Genomic DNA, 15,209 nt, shown 5'->3' with positions numbered 1-15,209 from the left:
AGATGGCTAACAGGCACATGAAAAGATGCTCAACATCACTAATTTTTAGAGAAATTCAACTCAAAACCACCATGAGACATCACCTCACACCTGTCAGAATGGCTACTATCAAAAAGACCACAAATAACAAATGTTGGAGAGGGTGCGGAGAAAAGGGAACACTTGTACACTGTTGGTGGGAATGTAAATTGGTGTAGCCACTATGGAGAATAGTATGGAGGTTCCTTAAAAAACTAAAAATAGAACTACAGTATGATCCAGCAATTCCACTCTTGGGTATATACCCAGAAAAAATGAAAACACTAATCTGAAAAGGTACATGCAATTACACGTATTTACACTGCATATATTACAGTTAAGTGCGCTGGCCTAGAGGTGACACACATTACTCCCACTCACATTCCTTTGGTGAGAACCAGTCATCTAGCTCTGAATAAAAGCAGGGTTGCAGGATGGGGGTGGAGGTAAAGATCTTGGCTGGGCAGCTGCTTCCAAAATCTGGCTATCACATGGAAGACACAGCACAAGATAATGGTAGACATTTAGCTATTTTTGCCACACTGTAGATTAAATGGTATTAAAAAAGGCAAACTCTGTCCCAGTCAGATTGTTTGGAGCAGGAGGTCAGCACACTACGATCCATGAGCCAAATCCAGCCTATAACCTGCTTTTGTATCATCCATGAGCTAAGAGTGATTTTTACATTTTTAAATGGTTGAAAAAAAAAGGAGAAGATTTTATGGCACATTAAAAATATATGAAATTCAGGTTTTGGCTTTCCAGAGTTTTATTGAGATATTCATTCCTATACAGATTATTCATTCCTATACAGATTATCTATGACCGTTTTCATGCTACAGTGACAGAGTTGGCTGGTTGTGACAGAGAAATATGCCTGCCAAGCCCTTTACAGAAAAAAATCTCGACCTCTCTTTAGAGCAATGCTTTAGTGCTAAAGAACTTCTGTGTTTTGAGCTAAAACTCAACTTTAATGGTCAAAGTTTTGAACCATTAAAATAATATTTAATGTGGCAGTTTGCACAAAGCTCTTTTATTGATACATCTTATTCTCTTGAATTATTTTACACTAGATGTTGTCTGCAGGTCCTAAGCACATATATGAAGCTGTGACACCATTATATTACCCAGGTAAAATGCCTCAACATTGCCAAAGACTGACCAGCTAGAGCTACCCATAGCTGTATAGCAGGACAGTAACACACTTAATCTTTTTGAAATATATCAGAACCACCAAAGAAAACCTAAGTTAGTTTTTTATGAAATTGATGACAGAAGATACTGACATCATTCCATAATAAACCTCACACACTGGATAAGTGCCATTACAGAAGCTACATTCAGCATTGGTGTCAATTGGCACTGAAGTATTACAATAATAACAATATTTAGTGACCAGGCAACATTTAATTTCATACCTGCTCAATCACTTGGCTCCCAGTTTGATACCACTAAGTATATTCTTGTGAATCATCTTTCCTAATTAAAGATATATTTTCCAATCCATGAAATGGGAGTATAATTATCTACTGTGTTGACGTCCCAAGTTTAACTAAGTAATATATATAAAGCATCCAGCATTCTGTCTGGCACACACCATAGTGTTTAATTGTTAGTTGTTAGTTTCATTCTTATTCCACATTTTTCTCTGGGTTCCCTGTAATGTATCAATTAGCTGTGTAAAATCTTTCAGAATTCCAGAAACATTTTTTCATTTCTCCAGAAATATTAGTTAGTTTCCCAAGACTGAATTGTTATACCAATACTTCAATGGTAATATTCAATGGTAAGAAAAACACATTATAATTCTTAGTAGAACTTAGAAACAAATGAAGGCACACAAATTGCTATAAAGTAATTTAAGCTACCACAGGAGGTAGGGTACAAACGATGCACACAGATTGGTTATGATTTACAAGTATGCTGTGTTTTACAAATTTTGTGGCAATGTCAATGATTTACATTTGAGAACACATTTTCCAAAAGAGATGATAATATGTGTGGAGGTTTAGGTCATAGATTACATAGGTCTAATTATTTCATTTATTTTTTTCAACAAATATTTAATAAGTATCTACTATGTGTAAGATACCAGGTATTCAAATATGAAAGAATAAAATATAAAATAGTGAGCCATTATGTAACTTAACCAATAGACTCAACTAATTTATATATAAATACATACTGTAATAAGGCCTATCAAGAATAACAACAGTGTGCTAAAAGAGAAGACTGTTGAGCCTTTTTATAATGCTGTATTTAGGGCTTTAGGAAAACTTCTTTGGGGAAATAACATGTCAGCTAAGAAACAAAAGATGAGTTAGCCAGTTGAAGAGTTGGGAAGCATGAGATAGCTCTGCCCTGCCAAATCCACCCTTCTCTCTGCTCTGTACAGCAAGAGGTGGATCTATAGGGACTGCCTTAATGGGTTCCCTTGTCCTCTGGCTTCTTATTTCCTTTGGCCACTGGGAGATAGGATAATATAGGGTGGGAAAGAATGAGTTTAGGTATTTTTTCCCCTAATTTTCTCTCCATTGTGTTATAGTGGGTGACTGTGTTCCTCTACTAAAAACTATATAGCTCTTGTCAGTTACCCTTCTCTATACAACTATCCTTTCTAGTTCTAGTATTCATTCCTTCCCATTGCCCTTTCAGGCCTAGGAATAGTAACAGCCTCCCACTCTTACTAGCCCTCTGGTCCTTCAGTTGGTGGCATGGAAGGAAGTACACCAGGAGAATAGACATTGGCAGAACAAATGGCTATGTCAACTGACTACTTTGACAACAATAATGATTATAATGATTATGAGATTAGCTGGAGACTTCAGATGACCCCATAAAGATTACTCAGGAAAAAATTTTCTAAATCCAAATCAGAGCTGAAAGTCATAAAGCCCTAATAATAGCTCTGAAGGGTCTCTCATCTTCCATATTCACAGGTAAAGTACCGATGTAAACTAAACCCAAAGCCTGGTTATAAGGGCTGTAGCATGGCAGCACAGGCTCAGGGCTTAACTGTCTTGTACTAAAATCAAAGTACTAGTGGAGAAGGAGTAGAAACTGAGTGAAGCCTATTATGGTAGAAAATGCCAAATGAATCCCATGGAACTCCCCACCTTCCTCCACATCTGTCAAGAAAAGTAAACCAAAAGAAATTTTGCATTCCCCAAGGCATTATTAGAGATTAGCAAAGCCTTCAAAAAGACCAAGTATTCTTATAATATCCCAATCTCTTTTAATGTATGTCTAGTTCACAAAACAAATGGGTCATGGAAAATGAAAGTCGATTAGCACAGACTTAATCAGGTGGAGATACCAATCATAGGTGCGTTTCTGGATGTGATATCTTTAATGGAGCAAATCAACCCAGCCCCTGGCAGCTAGCATGCAGCAATTGACCTGACTGACTCGGCTTTTTTTCTATATCTTTCAGCAAAGATAATGAGAAACAGTTTGCCTTCACAGGTACAACAGTATAACCTTATGGTCTTGTCTCAGGGTTATGTCAACTCTCTTGTGCTGTCATAACATAGCCCTGAGTCCCCTTGATCGTCTTGATATCCCATAGAACATGACACTGGTTCATTCCATTTGTGACTTTATGCTAACTGAATCTAATGAACACAAAGTGGCAAGCACTTTAGATGCCTTAGTAAGACATACGCATGCCAGAAGGTAGGAAATAGGACTATGAAAATTTAGGAGCATACCATATTCAGAGGGTCCAATAGTCTAAGGACTGTCAGGATATTCTCTCCATAGTGAGAAATAAGTTGCTGCAAATTGTATTGACCACCATGAAGAAAGTGGCACAGTTCTTGCTGAGTTTCTTTGTGTTTGGGAAGAAACATAAACCTTATTTGGTAATTTGTTAGGCTTCTCAGTTTCTTCTGTGTGCAAGTTGACCTTTTCATTGAATTATGATTTTTTGGACACAGTGGCATTGAAATTGTCTGTGGCCGACAGGGATATCATATGAAGTTTTGCACAAGTCTAATAGGTGAATCACAGCTCAGACCACTAAGATTTGGGAAGGAAGCAATGCCCTTATGCTAGCTACAATTCTTCTTTTGTAAAGGAGCTCTTGACTAGCTACTGGGCTCTGGGCCTGCCCAAAATTTTGTCTATGGAACCCTAGTGATTTGTAATCTATAGACTAGATGGTATCTGGTTCATCAAACCATCAACTTAGATGTGCATTATAAGCATTGCATTGTAAAAAAGAAATGGTATGTTCAACTTGGTTGCCCAAACAGATTTGGAAGGCACAAGTTAACTTCATTGGCTGATGGCTCAAATTCCCAAGGTACTTCTACAGCTTTATCAGCTCTCCAACAACCCACATGTGGAACTGCATAGGACTTCCCTACCCTATGACCAATAAAGGAGAAGAGAAAACAAAACTATGTCTATAGGTAGACCTACTTAGTATGCTAATTTAAGCTAGAAGTCGTTAGTGACTTTAATATAGTCCAACTCGGGGGTAGCCTTGAAAGACAGCAATGAGGGTAAATATTTCCTGTGGCAGAAATTGAGGTAGTACATCTGATTGTCCACTGTGCATGGAAGGAAAGATAGCCTTAGGTGCAGATATATACTGATTCATGAGCAGTGGCAACAGGTTGTCTAAATGGTCAGGGACATGGAAAGAATTAAGTTGTTAGAGTAGTGATTTATGAGAGCGTTTCATAGAGAACTTCTTTTAGAAGGAATACAGAGTATGAGTTTTTTTCCCACAGGAACAAATCCACCGTGGAGAATGCTTTCAATAGTCAGATGCACAAGGTGTTGTTCCCTGTGGCTATCAGTAAGTGTCTTTCTCCAGGCACCCCCATGCTTGCTCAAACGACCGATGTACAGAGTGTTTCTGAGGAGTAGGGTCGAATGCTAGTCATGTGTTCTGTAACATGAATTTCCCCTCATAAAGCCTGATCTTAATATCACCATGCCAAGTGGTCCACCTGCCACAAGCAGCTCCATGTGACACCATTCCTCGGCAGACTGGCCTGCTTCCTGGTGGAAGGTGATTAAAATAAACTTTTCTGTCATGAAAGAGAGAATGACTTGTCCTCACAGACATAGGTTTATATTTCAGATACAGAAATCCCTTTACTGTCCACAGCACTTTACCAATACCATCCTTCCAGATACCTTATCTACAGCCATGGCATTCTGCACAATATAACCTTACAAGGGGTGACACATATTACAATGAAAGATATATGCCAATGGACATAGGCCTACATAATTCACTGGCTTTACCATGTCTCCCCATCAGAAAGCAGATGGATAAACAGAATGGTGAAATAGCCTGCTGAAACCACAATTATGGCATCAGCTAGAAAACAACATCATGGGATGCTGGGGTTCTAGCACAGAGTATGAAGTATGTTCTTAAACTAGCAGCCAATACTTAGTACCACTCTCCCACGGCCAGAATCAAGTTTTACAGGTGAAAATGGTCCCTCTCAGTATTATATCAATAAACTACCAAAGAAAGTTTTTCTTCCCTTCATACTCGGTTTGGGGAATGTTAGTGTGCAGTAGAGGAAAGTTGGTGTCCAGTAGTGGATCTTTGTATCCATCAAGACACACAGTTATAGCCTCATTGAGTTAAAAGCTGAGACTGCTTCTAAAATTTCAGACCCTCATGACATGTAACAAACAGACAGAAAGAGTGTCACTGCATAGTCTGTGATGACACATCATGATTAAAAGTTGAAATTGGGTTACTGCTACCCATTAGGTACAAACTATGAATGGAGCCAGATAATTCACTAAGGCATCTACATATTCCTGGTGCTCAATAATTCTGAACTATGGAAAACTAGGACAACCCAGTAAATATGGAATCACCAAGGATTCAGAGCCTACAGATATGGAGGTTTGGGCCATCCCACCAAATAAATAACACTGTTCAGCTGAGATGGATAATAATGGAAACATAAAATGGGCTGTGGAAGAAGGCAGCTACCTTTATCAACTTAAGCCTCATGTCTAACTATAGAAGTAGAGGATATAGTAGTTATGTTTTATGTTAGTTAGTGGCTTCTCTTGCACCCATTTCCTCCCTCCACACTCCCCCACTCCCTCCTGCTGTTACCTTATATGAAGAACACCGGTGGTGGCTAAACATTACTTTCCAGGTAGGATTTTGATTGCATTGACCTACTCTATGATGAGACATTGGTTCAGGGGGGACATTTTGGGTGTCTCCTGTAGTGGGGAAACAAATATTTCACCTGGACAAACGAGGAGAGGATGCTGAGAGGCAAATGTACTTGGCTGTGCTAGGTATCTTCCATCTGGCATTCTTGTTCTTGCTTCACCTTTCTACCTGGGCTATGTCCCAGGTATGAATTGCATCAACAAGCTCCTTTGCTTTCTGGTTTCCATTTGGGTTCCAACTGAACAGGAGTTTAAGGGGAAACAAGAGGCAAAAATTGGGATTTTTCTTTTCTCTGCTTATTCCTTATTGTACCACACCTTTCAGGGGCTATGTTCCTCTAAGGTCATAGTTCTTGTCCTGTGGCCTTTTCTTATGGCTACAGCTGTCTTTCCATCTCCAGATTCTGTTAATCTCTCACTCTCCTTGTTCCTTCAAATCTTTGGGCCACATTAAATCATATGCATATGTGGACAATTGATTTAAGACATGTGGAGTATTGCTAAATAGTGTGAGAAAGATGCTCTTTCAGTCAATGATGCTTCATTAATTGTATATCAATATGGAGAAAAATAAAACTTGACCCTTAGTTCAAACCATACATAAAAATTGATTCTAGGTGAGTAGTTGACCTAATTATCTAGAACATAACATTATCATGAACTATAAGTAGGAAGATATATTTTTAACCAAGTAACCAAGAAACGCTAACCAAAAAGGAAATATCAAATATTAACTGCATTAAAATTAAGAATTTTATTCATCAAAATACATTATAAATTAAACTATACAGTTTGAGAAAACATTTTCAACATATATAGCCAGTAAAGGACACTTATCTAAATATATTAAAACTCTTACAGATCTAATAAAAAGACAGCACAATAGAAAAATAAGCAGGGGCCTCAACAGGCACTTTCAAAGGAGGTTATCTAAATGACAATACAATATAAAAAGGAGCTCAACTTTGTTGTGAAAAATGCATATGAAAACCATACTGTGATACCACTGTAACCAAGCTAGTATGACTAAAGATATTTTTTAATGACAATACTAAGTTTTGGCAAGGAGATAAGGCAGTGGAAATCTTTATATACTACTGATGGGAGTATCAGCTGATATAACTACATTGAAAATTCTTTGGCATTATCAACTAAAATTGAGCAGACATAAATCCTGTGTCTCAGCAGATCACTCCTATGTATAATCCAACATAATTGCATGTTTGTAAGAAACAAAACACATGTTCAAGAACATTAACAGCAGCAATTTTTATAATATTCCAAAAACAAGAAAATAACCAAATATCACTGAATAAATAAATTGTTGTATACAAGCATACCTGGGAGGTACTGTGGGTTTGACCCCAGACCGCTGCAACAGAGTGAATATCACAATAAAGCAAGTCACACGAATGTTTTGGTTTTCTAGTACGTATAAAAGTTATGTTTACACTATACTATAGTCTATTAAGTGTGCAATAGCATTAGGTCTGAAGAAACAATGTAAAAATCTTAATTTAGAAATACTTTATTGCTAAAACATGAAAACCATCATCTGAGCCTTCAGCAAGTCATAATCTTTTTTCTGGTGGAGGGTTTGAAATATTGTGAGAATTACCAAAATGTGACATAGAGACATGAAGTGAGCAAATGCTTTTGGAAAAATGACACCTGCAGACTTGCTGGACACAGGGCCACAAACCATTAATTTCTAAAAACTGCAATATCTGTGAAGCACAATAAAATGAGGTATGCCTGTATTCATTCAATGGAATAGTACACAGCAATGAAATGAACAAACTAAAGGTACAGGGATAAATTTACAAACATAAAATAAAGCAAGAGAAGCCAGACAAGAATACATTGCATATGATTTCATTTGTGTGGAATTCAGAGAACAATTAAAACTATAGTGTTTAGGAATATAGGCTTAAGGAAGTGCTTACCCTATAAGGCATGGTAATGATTACCTTTACAGGATAGTGATTAAAAGGTGACATCACTACCAAACTTACAGAAATAAAAAGTATCACATGGAAATACTATAAACAATTTTATGTCAATAAATTAGATAATTTAGAGGAAATGGACAAATTCCTAGAAGCACAAATTACCAAAACTGACTGAAGAAGAAATAGAAAATTTGAGTAGACCTCTAACAAAGAGAATGAAATAGTAATTTTAAAACTTCCCACAAAGCAAAGCTCAGAACCAGATAGACTGACTGATGAATTCTATCAAACATTTAAATGGGAATTAATACCAATCCTTCACAAACTTTTCCAAAACATAAAGGAAGAGGGAACATTTTCAAACCCATTCTATGAGGCCAGTGTTACCCTGATACCAAAACCAGACAAAGATATCACAAGAAAAAAAAAAAAATCCCATATACCTCTGCCCTGACCCATATCAGAGGTACAGCCAACAAGCCACACAACCAGAATCTAGAGCATAAAGTGCCTAGGTCAGAGCATACCTTCCTGCTCTGCTCCACCCCCACAGGCCTCCCCTCCTCCTTCTAACCTTTGGGGGTTGAAAACCCCGGCACCCTGTACACTCTCTACAGCCATGAAGGTTCTTGGGAACCTGTACAAGAAAGACATACTGAGCAATAACATGCAGAACCGGGGAAGGCAGAGAGCACCTAATACCACCTATCAAGCTCACCATGTCAGCAGGAACAAGAGGTCAGGTGGTAGAGACCAGAGGTGGCTTTTTTGGTTGCACAGTTTGGCTAACAGGCTTATCTGGAGCAGGAAAAACCACGGTGAGCATGGCTTTGGAGGAATACTTGGTTTGCCAGGTTATCCGTGCTATACTTTGGTTGGTGACAACGTTCATCAAGGTCTCAATAAAAACCTTGGCTTTAGTACTGAACAGGGATAAGAATGTTGGATGAGTTGCAGAAGTTGTTAAGCTGTTACAAGTGTGGATTACAAGTTTTATATCGCCTTATACTCAAGATCACAATAATACAAGGCAAATTCGGGAGGGTACAAGTTTGCCTTTTTTTGAAGTATTTGTTAAATGCACCTCTGCATGTTTGTGAGCAGAGGTTATCAAAGGACTCTAATAAAAAGCATCGGCTAGAGAAATTAAATGTTTCACTGGGTTTGGTTCTGAATATACAAAACCAAAAGCCCCTGAATTGACGCTGAAAGCAGACTCCTGTGACATAAATGGCTGTGTGCAGTAAGAGTTATGGAACTTCTTTGGGAATGGGATATTGTACCTGTGGCATCTTGTGTGGGCCAGAAAATAAAGTTCATTTGGCAAGAACAGATGGAGAAACATTATCAGCATTAAAAATTAACAAAGTGGTTGTGCAGTGTGTGCAGGTTTTGGCAAAAGATTGGCGCATCTCACTGAATGGCTTTAGCAGAAATGGGGCGTACTTGCAGTGCCTTCATTTTGATTATCTTCTGGGTGGGGACATCATTAATTTGTCAGTGCCTATATTTCTGACAGCTACTCAAGAAGATAAATGCTGGACATCTGGACAGCTTTTGCTCTGATGTAGGAGGGTCACTGTGCAGCTCTTCTTCTTCACAATCCAGAGCTTTTTTTTAACACAGGAAGGAGGAACACTGTACTAGACAGTGAGGAACAACATTCAGGACCACCCCTACATCAAGATTTGTTTTGGAACAAGGAGATTGGCTGATTGAAGGAGATCTTCAAGTCTTTGACCAAATTCATTAGAATGATGATCTTGATCAGTATTGTTTCACCCCTACTGAGCTAAAGCAGATGTTTAAAGATACGAAGGCTGATGCTGCCTTTGAATTTAATTATGAAACTCAATCCACAATGGACATGCTCCATTAATACAGGATACTCAAAAGCAACTTCTAGAGAGGGGCTTACAGGTGCCCTGTCTTTCTCCTTCACCCTCTTGGTGGCTGGACAAAAAATAATAATGTTCCTTTGAAGTGGCACATGAAGCAACAGGCTGTAGTGCTAGAGGAAGAAATCCTGAATCCTGAAACAACAGTGGTGGCCATCTTTCCATACCCCATCATGGACCAACTGAGGTCCAGTAGCATTGCGGAACACTGATGGTCGCAGGAATCAACTTTTATACTGTTGGGTGAGACTCTACTGGCATGTCTCATCCAGAAAACAGGGAAGGGTCTTTATGAACCAACTCATAACAGCAAAGAGATAACAATGGCCCTAGGCTTAATCACCTTGGAAATAGTTTCCCTTCAAGTTACAGTTTACAACAAGAAAAAGAAGCATATAGACTACCATGACTCTGAACACCATGAAGACTTTGAATTTATTTCAGGAACACAAATGTGCAGACTTGCCCAAGAAGGCCAGAAACCTCCTGAAGTGTCAGGACTCCCAAGGCCTGGACCGTGCTGATAATACTACAGATGCTTGGAGAAACCTTAAGCTGTTAACTCAGACACTCTATCTTTGACACTTCACTAAGGAACAGGAGGGACCGATAGTTAATGTTGGCATTTCTTTGTAGTGGTGTCTGTCTGGACACCCTTTCTAAAAAACAGACCATTTTCCTTAATTAGCATCAGTTTTGGTCTGCCCTATGAGTTTTATTTCAAACCTGTGTGGTACACTGCTAAGTTTAATATATCTTTTCCAGTTACTATGGTTAATATACCTTTAATACAATTTGAAAATCTTGCCTTTTTAATATTATATTTATGCTTCTGTCTCATGACTTTTTCAAGCTGTGATATTAGTTATAATCAATAATATACACATTGAATCTTATTTTTCATCCCTGAAAAAAGGAAAAAGAATCCACTAGAAAATAAATTTGGCTAGACCTTTTTTGGGAAATTTTACACGACATCTATAGCAATTAGATTTTTGTTTAGGCAGTGAAAATATAAGTTACTTTCTTTATTCCTTCCTTCCAATCAGCTGTGGATCTTTCAGCTGTTATAATCTAAGCATTCTTATGATCTGCATAAACCCTGAGTAAACTTTCTTTATTCAGTAAAATTAAACATTTTGGTTTCTTTTTTTAAAAAGCAAAGCAAACCAAAGATGAATATCCCCTATGAATATAGATGCAAAAATTCTCAACAAAATGCTAGCAAACTAAATATAGCAATAAACAAAAAGAGGTGACAGTGTCCTTCCCTAATCCAACCACTGTGACAAGATTACAATGCCGATCTTCCTTAATTTGTGATGGGATTACATCCCATCCATCATAACTTGAAAATGTCAAAGTTGAAATGCATTTAATACATCTAACCTAGGAAACATCATAGCTTAGCTTAGCCTATCTTAAACATGGTCAGAAAACTTACGTAAAAAGTAATAAACAGAAACTTCAATTAAATAGAGTTGAGAGACCAGAAAGAAGAGCTTTCATGCCTTGAGGCCCTACCCAGGTACAAAAGGAAGAAGAAAGACTTCTCTTATTTCCTGGAAAGGACTCAGCCAATAAAAAGTCAAGGACTCTTTGTTTACTATGGCCCTCCCAACTTCCTTTTCTCCTCTATAGAAGTGTTCTCCCTCCCTTGTGGCCGGGGTGGAGGGGGGGGGATGTGAGGGAGGGGAGCAAGTGGTGCTTGCAAGTGGTTTGCCATCTTTGCAGACTCCAAATTGCAATTCCCTGCTTATCTGAACCCATCTTTGCTGGAGAGATATATGAGAGTCTATCTATTTCAGGTCAACACTTACATTAGCCTACAGTGGGCAAAATCACCTAACTCAAAGCCTATTTTATAATAAAATAATGAACATCTCATGTAATGTATTGAATACTGTACTGAGAGTGAAAAACAGAATGGTTTTATGAGTACAGAACGGTGGTAAGTATATGGGTTTTTTACCCTCAATACTTCCCAGCAACATGAGGAAGTATTGTACCACATATGACTGGCCTGGGAAAAGATCAAAATTCACAATTTGAAGTATGGTTTCTACCGAATGTGTATAACTTTTGCATCATCATCGTAAAGCCAAAAAATCTTAAGTCAAACCATTGTAAGTCGAGGACCGTCTGTACTCTGATTTTAGACAACAAAGAGCCACCCCTGAAGCAGGACGTGCATTCAATTTCACCCAAACTGCATGGCTAGAAAAAAGGAGGGAGCAGATTTCCTCCCTAAATATAAAGATTCTCTTGGTTAAAAACAAAAACAAAAATGGGAAGAAGGGGAGAATAGATTCAAGGAAGGTAACAAAAAATATCCTTCAAAATGTACTATGGTATCAAAATCATTCTATGTAGACCAGAAATCTTAAAAATTACTTTAGATTACTTTTCACCTGTAAATCAACAACAGCAAAAATAAACAATAGAATAAAGCCTTCCAAGGGAAAAAAAAAGTGGTATTTTATTTCCCTATACTTCATGATGGAGCAAAGTCATGAAACTGTGGTGGTGAAGGTTACGAGGGAAAGTCAGTGCACTGAATATATTGTCTATTCCCATCTTTCATTCACATTCTTTGCAGACATTAGTAAGGGTCACCAGAAGCACCCATGCTAATCAAAGAACAAAAACTGTGGTGTTGTATGCTACAGCCTCTATTCGTGGATGAATAAATAACATTTAAAGTTGCTTGTCTTTCTTTATGTAGCCGATATCCTGCAGGTATTTTAAGGAAATAGTGTTCCTAAGACAGCCACATAAAAAGGTTAGTGGAAATATGATGATCCAGCATATTAGTCTATGAAAAGATATATAGTTTTTGCAATTTTAAATTACCAAAATATTCTTAGTAGAATAAAGCTATCCCCAAATAAATACATTAATGAAATTGTTTTGTTGCTTAAAATAAAAAGAAAAAGGAATACAATTATGACTTCCACTCTCATCTTGGTTTTGTCACTTCAAATGTACAAAGTATTTATAGCTGCCTCTTGCGTGCAAATGAACAGAAAATCCTGTGTTTGTAAAACTACAGACTATATAAAGATAGATTTTACTTTTAAATCATATTATAGTTAAGTTTGTCATTAACAATTACATAAAAAATATACAATCATCATGTTTCCATTGGCAAAAACATGATATGAAAAGCATTACATGCCAATCTTCAAATTTGTCTTTATATGTGAGGTACTAAATCAAAGAGGATTAAGAGTAATGCACATCAATATAAATATTCTATAGTACTCTGCTCTAAATCTAGAATATGACATAAAAATATTTGAGCTTATTGCTCATAGTATTTATTCAATGAATTTTATTTTTTAAAATAAGCTCACTTAAAACACATATTTTATGGTTCTTTTAAAAGTTAAAACTAAATGCTACAACCTTTTCCCCCCTATTTGTTGAATACATACTTCAAACTCATTTTCCCCATGCTTTAGAGGAAAAAATACAACACCTGAGGTTTAAAGAATTCCACTTATTTAAACTATGTTTTAAAATTACTTGACTTGAGCTATGAAATGTTATTGATTCATTGAACAATAGTATTCCATTCAAGGGATGAATAAGTGTGATCAACCAAGACTCTGTATACATAACATAGAAAAAGCAGTTCAGATATTATATTAGTAAAAATTATTAGGCAATCCTAATGTTTGAGTTCATAATACCAAGTAAACAAATAATTGACTAAAATTTATTGCTTTCCCTATTCTGAAATTATAAAGATAGTCTCTTACAATTCCTCCAAAACATTTTAAACTGTTGCTGCCACATTTAGATCTTTAATCCACACAGTATTATTTATAGTCTTTGGTTAGAGACAGGGATTCTCATTTTTTTTCTCTATATTGATAATCGAAGTTCTAAATACTATTTAATCAATAGCCTATCCTTCTCCACTGGTAGGCAATGTTGCCTCTGTCATATATAAGGTTTCCATTCATGCACTGATCTATTTCAAGTCTCTGTTCAGTTCCATCGTTCTATTTTTCTTTCCTGGAGCAATGCACACTGCCTTTATTGTTTATAGCTTTATATTACTTACAGTTTATAATAAGTATTTGTATATGGAAGGAGGTCTCCTTATATTGTACTTCTTCCAAATTATTGTGGATATTTTAGTCTTTTGGACTTCAATATATATGTTATAATCATTTTGTCAAGTTCTAAGTAGGTTAAAAAAAAAAAAAAAGCCAAGACGTTGATTGGAATTTTGTGTTATTTCACTGCCTCAGATATCCAGTTTTGATGCGAGGGGGGAGGCTGAGGCTTAAATATTATATTCATTTTCTTTGATCATTGAGGACTAGTCAGGATTTTAATTTCTTCTGAATCACTATTGGCTAGTTATATTTCTAGAAATTGAACAGTTTGTCTTAAGTTTTCAAATTTAATGACTTGTTTATAATATCTTCTTTTAAAAAAATCTTTTTCTGTTTATGGGGTTATGACTTTTTTCACTGCTAATATTCTTCTTTGATGGATTCTCTCTCTCTCTCTCTCTTTTTTTTTCCGTGCTCAATCTTGCCAGGGGGTGCCTATTTTATTAGACTTTTCAAAAAGTGAGTGTTTGGCTCTGTGGATCCTCTCTATTTTATTTTTTTTCTATTTAATTAATTTCTCCTCTTGTTATTATTTCATTCTTCCAACTTACTTTGGTTTTATTCTGTTGTTCTTTTTCTAACTGCTTTAAGTTGAAAACTTAGGTTATCAATTTTTAAACTTAATAATATAAGGAATAAGAGTGTTAAAATTATTTTAAGTAACGCTTTACCTGCATCTCCTAAATTTTAGATGAATTGTTTTCATCAATTTTCAGTCCTAAATATTTTCTAATGTCCATCATTATTCCTGTTTAGAACCAAAGATTATTTGCAAGTGTCTTTTATTATAATTTCCATATACATTTTTAAATTAGCATTTTTAATGATTTCTAAAGTAAATAAACTATAAACAGAAAAGATCATCTGTTTATCAATTCTTTGATTTTTTTTTTAAGAACCTGCTTAATGACGTAGAATATGGACATTTCTTATAAATGTTCCATGTGTATTTGTGAAGGATGTACATTCTCTAATTGTTGGATATAGAGCTGTTACTGAATCCAAGCTTGTACCACTTGCCACACGACAGGTCAAAAAATGGA

At 36.5% G+C, this 15,209-nt stretch overlaps 1 pseudogene across 1 annotated transcript; it reads left to right on the top strand.

Annotated features, from left to right (window-relative positions):
• The first annotated feature begins 821 nt into the window (after positions 1 to 821).
• Positions 822 to 12,374, top strand: LOC309638064 (bifunctional 3'-phosphoadenosine 5'-phosphosulfate synthase 1 pseudogene; annotated as a pseudogene). Its single transcript has one exon. The product of its transcript is annotated as a bifunctional 3'-phosphoadenosine 5'-phosphosulfate synthase 1 pseudogene (transcript).
• The last annotated feature ends 2,835 nt before the right edge of the window (positions 12,375 to 15,209 follow it).

Source organism: Balaenoptera physalus (assembly GCF_965194825.1).
Source record: "Balaenoptera physalus genome assembly, chromosome: 1".
Taxonomy (NCBI): domain Eukaryota; kingdom Metazoa; phylum Chordata; class Mammalia; order Artiodactyla; family Balaenopteridae; genus Balaenoptera; species Balaenoptera physalus.
This window is presented reverse-complemented; position numbering and strand designations above follow the sequence as displayed.